Raw genomic sequence first — 19,548 nt, 5'->3', positions numbered from 1 at the left:
TCGGCGCGGAGACACAGAGTCGCGCGCAGCCGCCTGCGTGTGTGCGTGCGGCGTGGGGGAGCGCGCGGGGAAGGACGGTGGAGGGCGCCGGACCCCGCGGCGGGGAGAGCTGGGCAGGTGGGACCTGGGGGCTGCCCCCGGCCCGGGTGGGGCTTAGATGGCGTCCCGCAGGCCTTCGCCCCAGCCTCGCCCCGCTCGAGTCCCCTCCCCTTTCTGGGAGAAAAAAATGTCCGCCGGTGCGCGGGCCGCCTCCGAGGTGGGGTGAGGGCGGGCCCGGGCCCGTCCAGCTCCTCAGGCCTCCCGGGGTTTCTGAGAACTTCTCAGCGCCTGGCCCAGCTCGACTCCACGCCTTGGTTGGGGCCCAGAGGGACCCGGGAGAACAGGCCTGGCGGCGTGTGGCCCGGGCGCTGGGGAGAGGTGACGGGAGAGCGCGGCGTTCCCTTCCGTTTCAATTTGGTCCCCTATTTGAATACTTGCCATGTATCAGGCGATAGCTAGGGAGCGCGTTTCTTTTTTTACTTGATCTTGAATTACATGCTTTGTTTGGGGGGAAAAATAAAAGGAACATATTGTCGCTTTAAGATTAAGATGAAGTGGAAAATTTATCCCTGGTGCTACAGGCCTAACCAAATAAACCAAAACAGGTAGCTTCCCACTTCCCCAGATGTTACTTGAAGGACTTTAGTACAAAACAAAACACCTTCTTTTAGTCATATCTTTTATTAAAGGCAAAACACCTTTTAGTCACATCTTTTATTAATGCTAGGTGAAATCAGAGCTTTTTGTGTTTTACTGTATTCCTGGAACTGGGCATCTCCACGGAGTTTCTAACTGAATAAGTAAGATTCAGTCTTCCTCTCACAGAAATTTTCGTTCTAATAAGCAGGTGATTAGTATACATTTACAAGTTTTTATAAAGCCAATAATAAAGCATTCAGCAGAGCAAGAAGGAGCAAACCTTGTGAAAGAACAGGGCATAGGACAGAATGTGGATGATAAAGTAAAAGATGGCAAAGACCTAAGAAATAGGGTTCTCTTAAGAAGATGGTGGCTTAGGGTTTCACTGAACACCCTAGAAGACGGTGGGTTACCGGGAGGAAGTCAGTAAAGGTACTTACCGCGTTGTTCAAGACCTCCAAGTAATTAATGCTGCCGTTATCCCTCTACACCCTATAGTCCCCAAACCCTATACCCTTCTTTACCCCAGCGTCCACCACTCACTTCTTAGTTCTAGATCTCAAAGATGTCTTTTTTTCCCTTATCTCCATCCACCCAGATTCCCAATACCTCCCAGCCTTTTCCTGGGTTTTGCTCTGGGAACTTTAGGATACCATTTAGGTCCTACCTTTGCTCCAGTAGCCCGTCTTTCCAAATACCCTGATCCTACCATTTGTGAGTGGGCACCTTGCCTTCAAAAACAAGCTGTCTCTGCTATCCTAATTCAAGAATCTAAAAAGCTCACTTTTGGTTAGCCCTAACAGTACTATCCTCTCATCACCTTACTGACCTCCTAAACCTAAAAAAGGACTCCATACTTTACTTCCATCTCTCAAACTATCCCGCTAGACTTACCTTGTAGAAGACCCCTCCCTTACCTTTCAAACCTGCAGCCCTCTTAATCCTGCCACTCTTCTACCGGTCCCTAGCCACATTGACACACCAAATTCTCCATCCCATTCCTGTACAGAAACATTAGAACTACTCCCACATCACTCCCACATTCAGGAAGGGCCCCTTCCTAATTCCACATTTTTCTGCTTACAAATGATAACTTCTTTCTACATGAGGCTTAGAGAAGGGCAGGATATGCTTTCATCTCAAATACTCAGATCATGGCAGCCAAGCCTTTGCCCTTAAATACAACAAATCAACAGGTTGAACTAACTGCTCTCACTGGGCTTTCCATCTAGCAAAGGAACCCTCCTTCACTTTCTACACAGATTCCAAGTACACCTTTCACATTCTCTCATTCAGCTATATGGAAGGGTGTGGGCTCATGACCACAAAGAGAATAGCCATTACCAACGCATCGCACACATCGCCCTCCTCTTACAAGCTGCACTGCAAAGCCCACCAAACAGATGACTCAAGCCAGTAATAAAGGGGTGGACCAAGTAGACATCTTTTCAGGCTGGGTTGAGACTTTACCCACCTCCAATAAGCATGCCCAAACTGTTTCTAATATTCTTAAGGAAATTATTCCCAGGTTTGGATTCCCTACTTCTTTATTACCTCCAGTCCTGAAAGGTCCTCTTACCATTTTTACCAAACTTTCCCTCAGATTCCGCCTGGACTGGGTTAAGCTTTTCCCCTTAGCCTGCTTCACCTACCCACCCTCCCTAAAAAACCTCCTCTGAGCTGGCATGGTGGCACACACTTGTAATCCCAGTACTTGGGAGCCTGAGACAGAAGAATCTCAGGTTTGAGGCCAGCCTCAGCTACTAAGTGAGGCACTTAGAAACTTAGTGAGACCCTGTTTCAAAATAAAGAATAAAAAAATAGGAATGGGAATGGGGTGTAGCTCAGAGGTATAATGCCCCTGGGTTCAATCACAGTAGCCAAAAAAAAAAAAAAAAAAAAAAAACACCTTCTGATCTTTCCCTTTGGGTTTCCTATGGTGTCCCCTTTTGTTCAAACCCAACTCCTATTCTTTCCTTCCCACCTATTACCCCCTCTTTTAAGCCAGCTAAGGGCAGGGCTTAGCCGTATGTAGACACCCATAGCCTGTCTCCAACAAAACACACCTCCTCTCCCTTCCAAGTAGGAAACTTTGTGCCATTCCTCTTCCAGCTTAGTCTCTTTAAACTCAAACCTCTCTCCCAACTGGACAGGACCTCACAAAATTATTCTAACTGCTCCCAAACTACTATGCTAATGCTCAGCTAAAGCTCCACCATTCTCCCCATTACATGTCTACTCCAGTAGGTCCTCTAACCCTACAACTTCGCTGGACCGGCTCTATTGGCCTCACCTCCATGTTGAAAACATTCACCGAGGCTATTCGTATCCTCCAACCTCAAATTTCCTCACTTACTGAGGTTGTTTTACAGAACAGAAGGGCCTTAGACCTCCTTACTGCGGAGAAGGGCAACACTTTTCTTAAGGAAAGAGTGCTGCCATTATGTTCATCAATCAGGCAAAATAAAGCAAAACACACAGACCTTACAAGACCTGGCTTCTAAAATTTGGCAAAAGGGTTTTGGGTCCAGCCAACCTCTCCTGTCTTCCTCTCTGTGAAATCCTTTACTCACTTGGATTCTTCCATTTCTAGGACCCCTTACTGCCATTCTTGCCCGTGTTTTTCTAGTACCCTGTCTCTTCAGGTTTCTCCGGAAAGCTGTACTAGAAAAGGCAATAATTCTGGGAGAATACCACTGCCTACCCAAAGGCCCTCCCATATGCCTGCCTATATCAGATGATCCTTCCCAGGACTCTGACATCAGCGTGTGAGGCAACAATGCCTCCCATCAGCAGGAAGCAGCTACAAGAAGATTGACCTCCATCCCATCCCCTAATTATAAAACAAAAAAGGACTGGGCATGGTGGCACATGCTTGTAATCCCAGCATTCTGGAGGCTGAGACAGGAGGATCACGGTTCGCGGACAGCCTCAGCTACTTAGTGAGGCCCTCTGCAACTCAGTGAGACCCAGTTTCAAAGAATAAAAATAGGGCAGAGGGTGTGGCTCGCAGGTCAAATGCCCCTGAGTTCCATCCCCAGACCTGCCAAAAAAAAAAAAAAAGGGAGGGGGGAGGAATGTTGGTATAACACTGCTATTGGCATAAGTACTGCCATTTTGGAGTCTGGTAACCATGTTGGGAACCAGCCTGTTTAATTTTGGTTCCTTAGGAACCAAAATGTCCAATTTATTTCCTTAAACATCAAAACTGACATTCCCAGAAAACTATGGACTATGGAAAAGCAAAACGTATTCTTTTTTTTTTTTTAATTAGAAATCTTTAAAAATATTCATTGTCTAGGGATCAGTATTTATCAGCTGTTTTCCACATGCTACCTTTACTTCTATAAGATCACAGAATGTTAACTTCTCTCATTTTATAGTTGAGGAAACTGAGACTGCCTAGAAAAATTTATTAATTCTAATAAGATTGCACAGATTAGAAACCAGAAGTAGATTAACTCCAGCTCCTGCATTAGTGTTTTCTCTACCCAAGACATTGAATTTTTTTAATCATTTAATATTTTATGAAGTTGTAAATTTGTAACAGTACAGTATAATAATAGTACAATACAGTAATCTTTAATAATGTTTAAATAAAATATATATATATTTTAAATTTTTTTATTGGTGCACTGTATTCATACATCATAATGGGATAAAAATAATACTTTTGTAGACATACATGCACACATCACCCAGTTAGCCCCTACCCGATCCCCACCCCGTTCCCTCCCCATCTCTCCTTACCATGCTTGGCTTAGTGGTTGACATCTAGTATTATAGCAATTTATCCAATATTAACGTTGATAATCTCACGTAACAGTTTAATTTGTCTGATACCAAGCTTTTGATGACTTAAAGATAACATTTCAATATTTCTTTTTGCTTTCTTTCTTACCAGAGAATATTTCTTTCTTTTTCTTTTTTTAAGGTGAAACTATCATATATTTATTTATTTATTTTCCACAAAAAAATCTATCCTAATATGGAATATGGACTCTAGATACCCAAAACGATCTCGAAAAAGAACAAAGCTAGAAGATGTATATTTTCTGATTTCAAACCATATAAAGCTACAATAATTGAAACAGTATAGTACTGTTCTAAAGGCAGATATATAAACCATTGGAGTTAAATAAAAGCCTAGAGATAAATTCTTCCATATATTGTTAAGTTATTTTTGACAAGGTTTCCATGAACATTTGGTGGAGGAAATAATTATCTTTTAACTTAATATTGTTGAAAAATATTAATTACATGAAAAAGAATAAAATCGGACCCTTACCTACCACCATATACAAATATTAACTCAAAATAGATAAAAGACCTAAATATAAATCTTAAGACTATAAACTTTTAGAAGAAAATATGGGTCATAAAACCTCACAACATTGAAATTAGCAGTGATTTCTTGGATATGATTTCAATGGCACAGGCAACAAAAGGGTAAACAAACTCCCTAAAAAATAAAAACGTATATCCAAAGACAATGTAAACAGAGTTAAAAGTTACTGATAGAATGGGATAAAATATTTCCAAATGCTATATCTGAAGGTATATTAGTATTCCAACTAGAAATCCTAAAAATTAGCAACAATAAAAGCAAACAATACAATTCAGAGATAGGTAAAAGACTAACATAAATAATGAATCTCCACAGATAACCAATCTTAGTTGTCTGTTGGATAGAAAATCTTGTTTCTCTGGTTCTGGTGTGTGTTACCTATTTCTTCTTTGTAGTTAATCTCTTTGAGTATTTTCTCTAGTGCTGGTTTTGAAGACATAAATTCCTTCAGTTTCTGTTTGTCGTGGAAGTTTCTTATTTCCCCATCTAATTTGATAGAAAGTTTTGCTGGGTAGGAAATTTTTGGCTGGAAGTTGTTTTCTTTCAGAGTTTGGAATATGTTACTCCAAGCCCTTCTGGCTCTCATGACTTGGTTTGGGAAGTCTGGAGTGATTCTAATTGGTTTGCCTCTGAATGTCACTTGGCCCTTTGTTTTTGTTGCCTTTAAGATTCTCTGCTTGGCTTCCACATTGGTCATTTTGACAATTATGTGGCATGGGGATCCTCTTCTCCGATCCTGTCTAAATGGAGTTCTATAAGTTTCCTGGACCTGTGTATCGACCTCTTGCTCTATGTTTGGAAAATTTTCTGCTATTACTTCTTTGAAGAGATTGTTGATCCCTTTGGTTTCACCTTCTTTTCCCTCCTCTATTCCAATTATTCTTAGGTTAGCTCTCTTGAAATGGGCCCATATTTCTTCAATGTCAGATTCCTGCTGTCGGGTTTTTTTTTCTAAATTAGAAACTATGCATTCATTTTTTGAATGATCTTCTAAGATCAAGATTCTATTCTCCATGTGGTCTAGTTGGTTGTTTGTACTTTGAATTGAGGCCTTTACTTCATTAATTGCATCCTTTATCTCTTTTTGACTCTCTCTGAATTCTTTTTGAAACACCTCTATTATTTCTACAGTTATTTTCCTGATTTGATCTTCTAGAAATCTCTGAATTTCTGTTTTATCGGGTTCTGATGTTGTGGGGTTGTGGGCATTCATTGCTCCATTGTTATTCCTCTTTCCCATGATTTTGGAAGTTTGTGCCTTCTCTGGGTTCTTCCCTTGGGTCACTACGACTTCGCTTAAGGTGCTCTGGATCTCGAGTCTGTGGTATCTCGGTCCCCACTATTCCTGTAGTGGGTTGTATTGCAGAGTCTCAGACCCAGGGAGTCAATCGAGGCTGCTTTAGACCATGGGCGTTCTCCTATGGTGTGATATCTCTGCCACCGCCACTCCCCCACTGGGTCAAGCCCCTGGTAGTACAGTAGTGGGATTTCTCCTCCAGGGCCCTCAATTTGACTCACCGTTGCTGAGTGCGCAGATGGAGCTGTAGTGGCCTCGGTGAATTCACTGCTGCTGCCACCGGTGGCAATATGGCACCGCTGCCACACCCTCGGCCGTGAGGCTGGCATATTTCTTTTCTGTTTTTGAACTCTGCTCTGAGTCCCTGCAAGGTGTGCTGAGCCCAGCCCCTCGGAGCTTTAGATGCTCCCTGAGCCGAGAAATCTGCCGAATTCCTCCCGGCTGCTCTGCAGCGGCTCACCTCGGCTCGCTGTCCGCCGCTCCTCTCTGGAGCCTGGTGGGCTGTTGACTGCGTTGGTCTGGTGCCGTCCAGTGAGCTCACCGCTGCCGCGTCCTCGGGCGTGAGGCTGGCATATCTCCTCTGTGGCTCTGGGCTCCGTTCTGAGTTCCCCTCCTCTCTGGAGCCTGGTGCTGCAAGAAAAGATGGTGCCCGCGCTGTTCTGTGCCGCGGCTCCGGCTGCAGCACTGCGGTCTGGTTTCTTTCTGGTGCCTCGTTTTTCCAGCCCTCTTTTTCTCTGTCCCTTGTAATTACATTTTTGTTTCTCTGCTGATGGTGTTTTCTAGCTATGAAAGGCACTGATTTTGTGGTAATAGAGATTGGTTGTTAGTGGGGCTCCTAAGCCCCGCTTTCCTCCATTGCTTCAAAATGTATTCTTTTAAATATCAATCCTATCCCTAACAGATCTCCCCACCATTTCAGCCTATACATAAAAAACCTATAAAACTTGTACTCTCAAAGGGCTGTGGCTGCTGATTCCTTCTGAGACAGCCTGTCAGTCTCCTGACAATAAACTTTCTTTTGATTATCTGGGTGTACATGGTATGTCCTGTGCCAATTTTTCACTTTATTAAGAAATCTTTATTAAGATTTCTGTCTCAGCAGGCATGGTGGAACATTCCTATTATCCCAGTACTTCGGAGGTTGAGACAGCAGGATCCTGAATTCTAGGCTGGCTTCAATAACTTAGCAAGCCCTCCACAGCTTAGTGAGACCCTGTTTCGAAAATAAAAATAAGCTGGACATGGTGGTGCATGCTTGTAATCCTGGCATTTGGGAGGCTGAGACAGGAGGAACACGGTTCGTGGACAGCCTCAGCTACTTAGGTCCTTTGCAATTCACTGAGCACCTGTTTTTAAATAAAGAATAAAAAATAGGACTGGGGGTGTGGCTCAGAGGTAGAATGCCCCTAGGTTCCATCCCCAGTACCTTAAAAAAATAAAAATAAAAATAAAAAGATTTCTATCTCAGGGACTTTGTTAACTGCTATATAACTAAGTCAGAGCCTACTCAGTAATTGTTTTTTTTATTATTTTGGTACTGGGGATTGAACCCCAGGGACATTTTACCTCTGAGATACACCCCAGCCCTATTTTATTTTTATTTTGAAACAGGGTCTTGCTAGGTTGATGAAAGTCTCACTACTTGTTGAAACTATCCTTGAACCTGTGACCCTCCTGTCTCAACCTCCTAAGTACTGGGATTACAAGGGTGTGCTGCTATGCCCGCCTTCAGTAATTGTTTTAGAATAAATGGAAAGAAGTTTTCTTCATATCTCTTAATTGGATTTTGTCTAATTCCTTCTTAATTAATTGGGCTTAGCTTATATCTAAAACCTAGTGCTACAGTTTTTTTGTGTGTGCATGTATATATGTGTGTGGGGGTAATGGGGATTAAAGTCAAGGGTGCTCTATATCTGAGCTACACCCCAGCCTTGTTTATTCTTTGTTTAGAAACAGGATCTCATTAAGTTGCTGAGGGCCTTGATAATGGTTGAGGCTATCCTCAAACCTGTAATCCTCCTATCTCAGCCTCCCAAGGACTGGATTACACTAGAGCTCCCTCTTGCCTGGCTCATCAGTGTCTTTGATTAATATAAAAGGATTATTAGAATCTGAATCTAAGATGCTTAAAATCTAGAATATTTCTTTTATTGAAAAGTAGAAATTTTTTTCTGGTTATACAAATAAGAATATGCATTATAGGGCATTTATAAGCCGCATAAGAAACAGATAATTAGTGCTAACATTTTAATACTCTCTTTTAATATCTTTGTGTACTTTATTTTTATTTTTATTTTGTGGTGCTAACTCAGGGGCATTCTACCTCCAAGCTACACCCTCAGCCTGATTTTTTATTATTTTTATTTTGAAACAGGGTCTCATTAAGTTGCAGAGGGCCTAAGTAAGTAGCTGAGGCTGGCTGAGAACCACGATCCTTCTGTACAGCCTTCAAGTACTGGGATTGCATGCATGTGCTACCACATCTGGCCTTTGTGTACTTTTAAATAGGTAGAGTGAGAGCACACTTGTAATCCCTGCGCTTGGGAGGCTGAGACAGGAGGATTGCACAGGTTCAAAGCCAACCTCAGCTACTTATTGAGACTCTCAGCAACTTAGTGAGACCCTGTTTCCAAATATAAATAGGGCTAGGAGTATAGCCCAGAGGTAAAAAACCTCTGGGTTCCACCCCCAGGACCACCAAAAAATAAATACATACATACATACATACATACATACATACATACATACATACATAAATAGGTAGAGTGAACAGGGAATCACATTGATGTTAAAGCAATTTTTCTATCAAATGACTTTAAACATTCATCAGTTTTGTTTTAAGCTTGCTCTAAAAAGAGGAGAAATGGCCAGACATGTGTTGCATACCTGTAATCCCAGTACTTGGGAGGCTGAGATAGGAGGACCCCAGGTTCCAAGCCAGCCTCAGCAACTTAGCGCGGTTTTCAGTAACTTAGCAAAACCCTTTTCCCAAATAAGAAATAAAATAGGAATAGAGGTGTGTAGCTCAGAGGTAGAATGCCCCTGAATTCAATCTCTGGCATGACAAAAAAAATTAAATAACAAATAAATAATTTGTTATTATTATTTTGGTGGTACTGGGAGTGGAACCCAGAGGCTTTCTACCTCTGGGCTATACTCCCAGACCAATTTTATACTTTATTTGGAAACAGGGTCTCACTAAGTTGTTGAGAGCCTCACTAAGTAGCTGAGGCTGGCTTCGAACCTGCGCGGTCCTCCTGTCTCAGCCTCCCAAGCACAGGCATTACAAGCATGCGCCACCATGCCTGGCTAATAATGTTTTTTAAAAGATGAGGTAAGCCCGGCATGGTGGTGCACACTTGTAATCCCAGTACATGGGAGACTGTGGCAGTAGGATCACAGGTTCCAGGACAGCCTCGGCAAGAAGTGAAATTCATTGACCTAGCAAGACCTTCCTTGTTTCAAAATAAAAAATAAAATAGGGTTGGGGTGTAGCTTGAAGCTCAATTCCTAATATCGCACGCGCGTGCGCACACACACACACAGAGACACACAGATGAGGTATATGATCAAGCCAATTTAATCTCTTGCTTTAGGCTATTTTTGGGAAAAAGGATTATTTGATAATCCTTTTTATACTAGCTTTAAAAAATAGTCTAGTAAATTATTTTAATGCTAATCAGTCAGATGGGTACATAATCCCAGCTTCCCAGTTTTTATTCTCATTTAAGTCTATTAGAAAACTTGTAAATATTCTTTCGTTTGTTATGAATATTTTCCCATATCATAAGCTATTCATTTTTTTTTTCTGGGTGCTGGAGACTGAATCCAGGGGCATTCTACCTCCAAACTATACCGTATTCCTGTTTTATTTTTATTTTGAAACAGGGTCTCCTAGGTTAATGAGAGTCTCACTATTTAGTGAGGCTGTCCTCAAACCTGCAATGATCCTGTCTCAGCTTCCCAAGTACTGGGATTACAAATGTGCACCACCATGTCTGGCTCTTTTTATGTTTTTTGAAACAGGTTTTTTGCTAGATTGTTAAGGGTCTTGAGGAAATGTTTGAGGCTGCCTTAAAAAATGTTAACTTCCTTTCTCAGCCTCCCACATACTGGGAGTACAGGTATGCACCATCATGTCCAGAAATAAACTATTCTTCTAAAATGCTATTTTTTTTGTGTGTGTGGGTCTGGGGATGGAACCCAAGGGCATTCAACCTCTGAGATACACCCCCCGCCCTATTTTTTATTATTTATTTTGCAACAGGGTCTCACTAAATTGTGGAGGGCTTCACTAAATAGCTGAGGCTGTCCGCGAACAGTGTTCTTCCAGTCTCAGCCTACCAAATGCTGGATTACAAGCATGCACCACCACGCTCGACATTAAAATGCTATTTTAAATCATGATAAACAGTCTAAGATTAACATACTATTATTTCTTTTCAGATTATACATTTTTAAAAATCAGAAATTAGGCTGAGTATGGTAATTTATGCCTGTAGTCCCAGTACTGGCGAGGCTGAAACAGGTGGATCAACAACAGCCTCAGTAACATAGATTCTCAGCAACCTATGGACCCTGTTTCCAAAATAGATAAGTAAATAAGTAAATAAATAAAAGGGCTTGGGGTATAACTTGGATGTACAGTGCCCCCTTGGGTTCAATTCCCAAGACCACACACACACACACACACACACACACACACACACACACCAGAAAATACAGAGACATCTGAAGTATTTTAAAAAATCATCCATCAATGATAATAACTGTTAACATGTTTCTGTTTGCTTCAAGGTTTTCTTTCATTGAATGAAAAAAATATTACAGGTAAAGTTGAAGTCTACTTTTCTCTCTATCTGCACTCAAGTAAATGTGACCCATAGCCCTATCCCAACCAGTAAGAAAGGGATAAACAGAGACTTCTTCCCTTGAAGGACACGACCCAGAAGTTGCATGTATAACTTCTTATCTCTTTTCCAGAACCCAGTCACAGAGCCCTTATCTCCAGGGGTTGCTGGGAAACATTCTTCATTCTGGGTGGTTCTGTGCCCAGTTTAAATCATGGTTGTATTATTCTAAGAGGGTTAGGGAAATTAATAAGGAGCCAAAAGAACAAGTTGTCTCCATTACAGCCACATTAGAACTTCCATGTCCTGTAGCATGTGAGAGGAGAAAGACCACAGAACTGGTCTGAAGAAAATGTAATGGCCACTTGGTAGAGGACGAACTTGCCTCTGTTTCTCCTTCTTGCCTTACAGAATTATTACTAGATATATAAGTATTGTGTGAACTGCATATGTGAGTGATTGAACACATAAGTATTATTTATATACTTTTTTTTATCTCCCAGGTTATAACCTTGTTGGTAGGTTTACTCCTCTTTTTTATATAACCTTCTATATGACCTTTCCTTTCCTGACACATCCTGCCCCTCTGTCTACCTCTTGCAATAACAGCATGGAATTAGCTCATAGCAGGAGCTCAATATAACTTTAGAATATTGAAAAAAATTTAGAATTTTGAAACGAAGTTCCAGGGGATAATTTGGTTTTTATTATGAGTACAAAGCATGGCACAGGGCATTATTTAGATAGTATTACTATCCCTTCTAGGAAAATAACATGTTTATATAGATATAAAAATGTTTCAGAGTGGGGCATAATGGCACATGCCTGTAATCCCAATACTAGAGAGGCTGATACAGGAGGATCACAGGTTCAAGGTGAGCTTCAGCAACTCACTGCAGCCCTCAGCAACCTAGCAAGACCCTGTTTCAAAAAAATAATAATAAAATAAAAAGGACTGGGGGTGTAGCTCAGAGGTAGAATGCACTTGGGTTCAATCCCCAGTACAGAAAAAAAGTGAGGAATGAAAAAGCAAAAAGTGTAGTTTAGTGGTAAGCACCAGGCCCTGGATTTGATTCCTGGCTGTAGTACTACTGTGTGTGTGTGTGTGTGTGTGTGTGTGTGTGTGTGTGTGTGTGTTTTGTGGATTGAACCAAGAGATCTCACTAGGTTGCTCAGAATCTCACTTCGAATTCCTGAGGCTGTCCTTAAACAAACCTACAGTTCCCCTATCTCAGTCTATAGTATTTTGTGTGAGTGTGTGTGTGTGTGTGTGTGTGTGTGTGTGTGTGTTTTACTGGAGATTGAACTCAGAGGTGTTCTACTTCCTAGATAGACCCTTAGCTCTATTTTATTTTTTATTTTGAAATAGGGGCTCGCTAAATTGCTGAGGGCCTTGCTGAAGCTGGCCTTGAACCTGTGTTTCTCCTGCCTCAGCCTCCCAAGTACTAGTATTGCAGGTGTGTGCCACCATGCCTGGCTAGCCTACAGTATATTTTAATTTTTGTGTGTGTGTCTGTGTGGTATGGGGGATTGAACCCAAGGACATTCTACATCTGAGCTACACCCCCAACCCTATTTTATTTTTTAATTTTGAGACTGGGTCTCACTATGTTGCAAAGGGCCTTGCTAAGTTGCTGAGACTTGCTGCAAACCTGTAATCCTCCTGTCTCAGCCTCCCAAGTACTGGGATTATAGGAATGCATCCTGCAGTATATTTGAAAGACAATAGTGAGAACAATATTTCAAAAAAGGTTGTATATTAGAAAGCACTTTGCAAAAGGGTGCGATTATGCGAAGTTAAAAAGAATGATTAGTAGTAGGAGCAATTGGCCAATTACAGGACACCTCAGTTTTAGCTTCAGACTGAATTGGCCTTGGGTTGGAAAGCGGCAGCCATTTACTGAACATGTGATCACTAAGGCTAGTGGCCAGTCAGACTCACTCTGAGCTGTACATTAGGATCACCCAGGGAACTTGGAGAAAAAAGACCTGCTTCCAGGCTGCATGCCAGGTCAATAAAGCTAAGACCAGAGGGTGGGACCCAGGCAACAGAGTTTTTAAAAGCTCTGCAAGGAATGCTAGGGTGCAGCCAAGCTGAGGACTCTATTAATAAGGGTTTGTGATACAAGGATTTTCCTCCAAAAAATAGTAGTTAGGAGAAGCAATTTGATACCCTTTAAAAGTGCAAGTGGGACTTCCGGGAAGATGGCGACCGAGAAAAGCGGGGCTTAAGAGCCCCGCTAACAACAAATCTCCATTACCACAAAATCAGCGCCTTTCATAGCCAGAAAACACCATCACCAGTGAAACAAAAAATCACCAGGCTCCAGAGAGAAAGCAGACTGAGAACAGAGCCACAGAGGAGATCCACCAGCCTCGCGCCCGAGGACGTGGCAGACGCGGCAGCAGCGCCATACTGCCGGAGGCACCGGCGAATTCACGGGACGGCTACAGCAAGCCGAGGTGAGCCACTGCGGAACAGCCAGGCGGGATTTCTCCGCGCAGTGAGCATCTAAAGCTCCCAGTGGCCGAGCTCAGCACACGCTGCAGGGATTCAGAGTAGAAATCAAAATCAAGAAGAAAAACGCCAGCCCCATAGCCGAGGGCGTAGCAGCGGCGCCATATTGTCACTGGCGGCAGCAGCAGCGATTCAGCGAGGCCAGTACAGCTACATCTGCGTACTCAAGAACAGTGAGTCAAATTGCGGGCCACAGAGGAGAAATCCCAGTACTGTACTCCCTGGAACTTGACCCAGTGGGGGAGGGGCGGTGGCAGAGATATCATACCATAGGAGAACGTGCAACCTGGCACCCCCCACAGTCTAAAGCAGCCTCTATCGACTCTCTGGGTCGGAGACTCTGTGATAAAACCCAGTAAAGGAGTAGTGGGGTCCGAGATACTACTGACTCGAGATCCAGAACACCTTAAGGGAAGTCATAGTGACCCAAGGGAAGAACCCAGAGAAGGCACAAACATCGGAAATCATGGGAAAGAGGACTAATACTGGAGCAATTAATGCCCACAACCCCACAACATCAGAACCCGATAAAACAGAAAATCAGAGATTTCTAGAAGATCAAATCAGGAAAATAACTGTAGAAATAATAGAGGTGCTTCGAAAAGAACTCAGAGAGAGCCAAAAAGAGATAAAGGATGCAATTAATGAAGTAAAGGCCTCAATTCAAAGCACAAACAACCGATTAGAACACATGGAGAACAGAATCTTGCTCTTAGAAGATGAGCAATCCAAAAATGAACTCATAGTTTCTAATCTAGAAAAAAATATCCGACAGCAGGAATCTGATATTGAAAAAATATGGGCCCATTTTAAGAGAGCTAACCTAAGAATAATTGGAATAGAGGAGGGAAAAGAAAGTGAAACCAAAGGGATCAACAATCTCTTCAAAGAAGTAATAGCAGAAAATTTTCCAAACATAGAGCAAGAGGTTGATACAAAGGTCCAGGAAACTTATAGAACTCCCTTTAGACAGGATCGGAGAAGAGGATCCCCATGCCACATAATTGTCAAAATGACCAATGTGGAAGCCAAGCAGAGAATCTTAAAGGCAACAAAAACAAAGGGCCAAGTGACATTCAGAGGCAAACCAATTAGAATCACTCCAGACTTCCCAAACCAAGTTATGAGAGCCAGAAGGGCTTGGAGTAACATATTCCAAACTCTGAAAGAAAACAACTTCCAGCCAAAAATATCCTACCCAGCAAAACTTTCTATCAAATTAGATGGAAAAATAAGAAGCTTCCATGACAAACAGAAACTGAAGGAATTTATGTCTTCAAAACCAGCACTAGAGAAAATACTCAAAGAGATTAACTACAAAGAAGAAATAGGTAACACACACCAGAACCAGAGAAATAAGAGTTTCCATCCAACAGACAATTAAGATTGGTTATCTGTGGAGATTCATTATTTATGTTAGTCTTTTACCTATCTCTAAATGGTATTGTTTGCCTTTATTGTTGTTAATTTTTAGGATTTCTAGTTGGAATATTAATATACCTTCAGATATAGCAATTGGAAATATTTTATCCCATTCTATTAGTAACTGTTAACTCTGTTTACATTGTCTTTGGATATACAATTTTTTTTTTAGGGAGTCTGTATACTCCTCTGTTGCCTGTGCCATTGAAATCATAACCAAGAAATCACTGCCAATTTCAATGTTGTGAGGTTTTATGACCCAGATTTTCTCCTAAAAGTTTATAGTCTTAAGATTTATATTTAGGTCTATTATCTATTTTGAGTTAATATTTGTATATGGGATTAGGTAAGGGTCCAATTTTATTCTTTTCCATGTAATTATTATTTTTTAACAATATTTAGTTAAAAGATTATCATTTCCACCACCAAATGTTCGTGGAAACCTTGTCAAAAATAACTTGACAATATAGGGAAGTATTTAGCTCTAGGCTTTTATTTAACTCCAATGGTTTATATATCTGCCTTTAGAATAGTACTACACTGTTTCAATTATTGTAGCTTTATATGGTTTGAAATCAGAAAATATATATCTTCTAGCTTTGTTCTTTTTCAAGATCGTTTTGGGTACCAAGACTCCATATTCCATATTAGGATAGATTTTTTTCTGAAAAATAAATACATAAATATATGATAGATTCACCTAAAAAATAGAAAAAAATATTCTCTAGTAAGAAAGAAAGCAAAAAGAAATATTGAAATGTTATCTTTAAGTCATCAAAAGCTTGGTATCAGACAAATGAAACTGTTATGTGAGATTATCATTTTTAATTTTAGATAAATTGCCATAATACTAGATGTCAACTACTAAGCCAAGCATGGGAGGGAGGGATAGGGAGAGAATGGGGTGGGGATTGGGTGGGGGCTGACTGGGAAAAGTGTGCATGTATGTCTACAAAAGTATGTATCCTACTATGATGTATGAATACAGTGCACCAATAAAAAAAAAAAGAAAAAAATAATAAAAATAAAAAAATAAAAGTGCAAGTGACTAATAGAGGGAGCCAGAAGGAGAAAACCTGCCGAGTGTGCATCTGATCTGCTGTGTATTGGCTGAGGGAAGTGGCTCGTTCCTCTGAGCAGGAAATCGCTCAGCTGTCAGATTTTGGAGGGTGAGCCAATTGTGGAGGACTGGATGGGGAGAAAGAAATTGCTGCACACACCTAACTTTTTTTCTCTTTCTGAAAGGGATCTGCCAACTGTGTATGGAAATGAAAGGAATAAAAGGCATAGACTTGGCTCAACTTGTCACCTTTTCCATGTGACATCAATGACTACCATATTATTTTATTTTATTCTCTCTCTCTCTCTCTCTCTCTCTCTCTCTCTCTCTCTCTGTGTGTGTGTGTGTGTGTGTGTGTGTGGTGGGTACTGGGGGGTCAGACCCAGGGGCATTCTACCTCTGAGTTACACCCCCAGCCCTATTTTATTTTTCTGCTTGGTCAATAAGTTTATTGCTTTTATCTGAAAAGTCTTCATACAACATTTTATTTGATTTAGCTCTCTGCAGCCTACTCCTGAGCTCTGAGGAAGCTTGTCTTCTTTTGAGCTACCTGATCTTTCTTCAGGGCAAGAGACATTTTGGAATGATTCCACCTCTTCTTTTTTAACTTCTTTCTTGGTCTTCTTGTAGACTGGGTTCTCTCATATAGCAGAATGAGCTGTCTTATACTTCTCCTCCATGTCTGCAGTAACATTCTTTATGTACTGAGAAAACTGTTTCTTGTAAATATCTTTAAATTCTTTCGTTGGATAACACATAAAATCTACAACATTCTGACCCATGATGTGCTTCCGATGTACCTTAGCACTGAACTCTTTGCTTTCAGAATCATACCAGGGAATTGTTTGGTGCTGTGGTGGACACAGGCCTCCATCTACAGCTCCCTTCAGGGACCCATACACTTTACTGCCAGGTGTAGTTTTGGCAAGGCCTGCATCCCAAAGCAGGTGAAGGCACACGGTTGACCATCAATGCTTTCCACATTGTACTCATGTCCAGTCACCTCCCCTTGGCCTTCATAGGTCTTATTCATGCCAAATCTATTGAGAAGCCTGCGGGCCAGCAGCAGGCCAGCATGGTATGCTGCTGCATAATTTGTTAGGCCAGTTTTCACAGTGTGTTCTGGTAGTTCATGTGCATATGCAGCACAGACTATCATATCCCCTTCTATGCGGGCATACACAATCTGACAAATGATACCTCTGTTGGCTACACGAACTATCAGCCTGTTTAGGGGCATGTTGTACTTGTTTTTGTCCTGGATCACACGCATTTCTGAGCATAGTAATCAGTTTTACCTTCTTGTCTTCTAAATTTCACTTGATGCCTCTTAAATAGGCCTTGTTATTGACAACTTTAACATATTCCATCCTGTGTAATGTAATAGAGACCCGCATCCACGGTTCAACACAAACCTGCATTATTTTTATTTTGGTTTTTAAAAATTTTTTTTTGTGGTACTGAGGATGGAACACAGAGGCATTCTACCTTTGAGCTACACCCAAGCCCTATTTTTTATTCTTCATTTTGAAACAGGGTCTCACTGAGTTGCAAAGGGCCTCACTCAGTAGTAACTGAGGCTGTTGGCAAACTGCGATCCTCCTGTCTCAGCCTCCTGAGTGCTGGGATTTCAAGCGTGCACCACCACACCCGGCTTATTTTTATGTTTGAAACAGGGTTTTGCTAGGTTGATGAGAGTCTCACTATTTGCTGAGGTTATCCTTGAACCTGTCATCCTCCTGTTTCAGCCTTCCAAGTACTGGGATTACAGGTGTGCACCACCATGACTATGGTGCACCACCATGCTTGACCAGTATGTTTAAAATTCCATTCTTAGAAAAGAGAAAACAACAAAATTATAATATCTGGCTTCCTTTTATAAATCCCTATTCTTCTATTATCCCTGATTTTTCTTTGTATAACTTATCATTAACCAACATGCTATTTTTAGTATTTTATTGTCTGTCTCCTTTCAAGACAACTTAAGTGCCACAGAGGTAGAGACTGTCTTTTTGCTTACAACTGTGTCCTCAATATCTGGAGCAGTAAATAACTGTTATATGAATGAGCTTCAGACCCAAACTAATTAGAGCAAGTAATATAAGGTTACCACCATATCCCAGCACAGCAACATTATGAGATACTTATGCCTGTGTAATCAGATTTTAATGCCTTTATGACCTACAACTTGGATTTTGTGTGTGTGTGTGTGTGTGTGTGTGTGTGTGTGTGTGTGGCTCTGGGGATGGAACCTAGGGGCATTTTACCTCCGAGCTATACCCCCTGCCCTATTTTTTATTCTTTATTTTGAAACCAGGTCTCACTGAGTTGCAGAGGGCCTCACTAAGTAGCTGAGGCTGTCCACGAACCGCGATCCTCTGGTCTCAGCCTCCCAAATGCTGGGATTACAAGTGTGCGCCACCACGGCCAGTTTAACTTGGATTTTTTTTGCTGTGCCATTGTCTGAAAAATAAAGATGGAAGAACAGAAGATGTGTTTGGATAAATTAACATAGAAAAGAGCCCTTCTTTTGGAGCAGGAGAAGTGCTTGAAGACATATCATAAAGTCAAAAAAGCAAGGCGCAAGCCAAGTGTGGTGGTGTACATCTGTAATCCCAGTACTTTGGAGGCTGAGATAGGATTGCAGGTTAGAGGCCAGCCTCAGCAACTTAACAAGGCCCTCAGTGACTTAATGAGAACTTGTTTCAAAATAAAATAGGGGTGGAGCCAGGCGTGGTGGCGCACACTTGTAATCCCTGCTCTTGGGAGGCTGAGACAGGAGGATCATGCAGGTTCGAAGCCAGCCGCTCTGGCTTAAGAGACCCTGTTTCCAAATAAAATATAAAATAGGTCTGGGATGTAGCCCGGAGATAGAAGACCCCTGGGTTCCATACCCAGTACCACACACACAAAAATAAATAAATAAAAAATGAAATAGGGGTGGGAGTAGCTCAGAGGTAGAACACCCTGGGTTAAATTCCTATTAACACACACACACACACACAAACACACACACACACACACACACACACACACAGAAAGAGAGAGAGAGAAGCACAATTTGTATAATTTCCCTTCAATTAACAAACAGGCACACACAATAAAAGCAATATATTGCTGTAGACATATATATTTGCAAGAGTGTATAGAACTCAAGAAGAACTTACATCAAACTGCTAACTTTGTCTAACTCTGGGCCAGGGAAGAAAGAGTGGATGAGGGGAATTTTGGCACTGATTTCAATGCTTGAATATTGACCCCAATGATGTTTGCACATTTAATTTATAAAATATACTTTTTCTCATCGATACCAAACACAATAATGTGAGTAATGTATAGAAATACATACATATCTATATATCTATGTGATGTGTG

The 19,548-nt window shown here is 41.5% G+C and overlaps 1 pseudogene across 1 annotated transcript; it reads right to left on the bottom strand.

Annotated features, from left to right (window-relative positions):
* Positions 1 to 16,681: 16,681 nt before the first annotated feature.
* Positions 16,682 to 17,543, bottom strand: LOC308279821 (large ribosomal subunit protein uL18-like; annotated as a pseudogene). The gene has a single exon. The product of its transcript is annotated as a large ribosomal subunit protein uL18-like (transcript).
* Positions 17,544 to 19,548: the final 2,005 nt, after the last annotated feature.

Source organism: Muscardinus avellanarius (genome assembly GCF_963383645.1).
Source record: "Muscardinus avellanarius genome assembly, chromosome: 2".
NCBI lineage: Eukaryota > Metazoa > Chordata > Mammalia > Rodentia > Gliridae > Muscardinus > Muscardinus avellanarius.
Note: the sequence above shows the minus strand (reverse complement) of the source record. Positions and strands in the feature narration are given on the sequence as shown.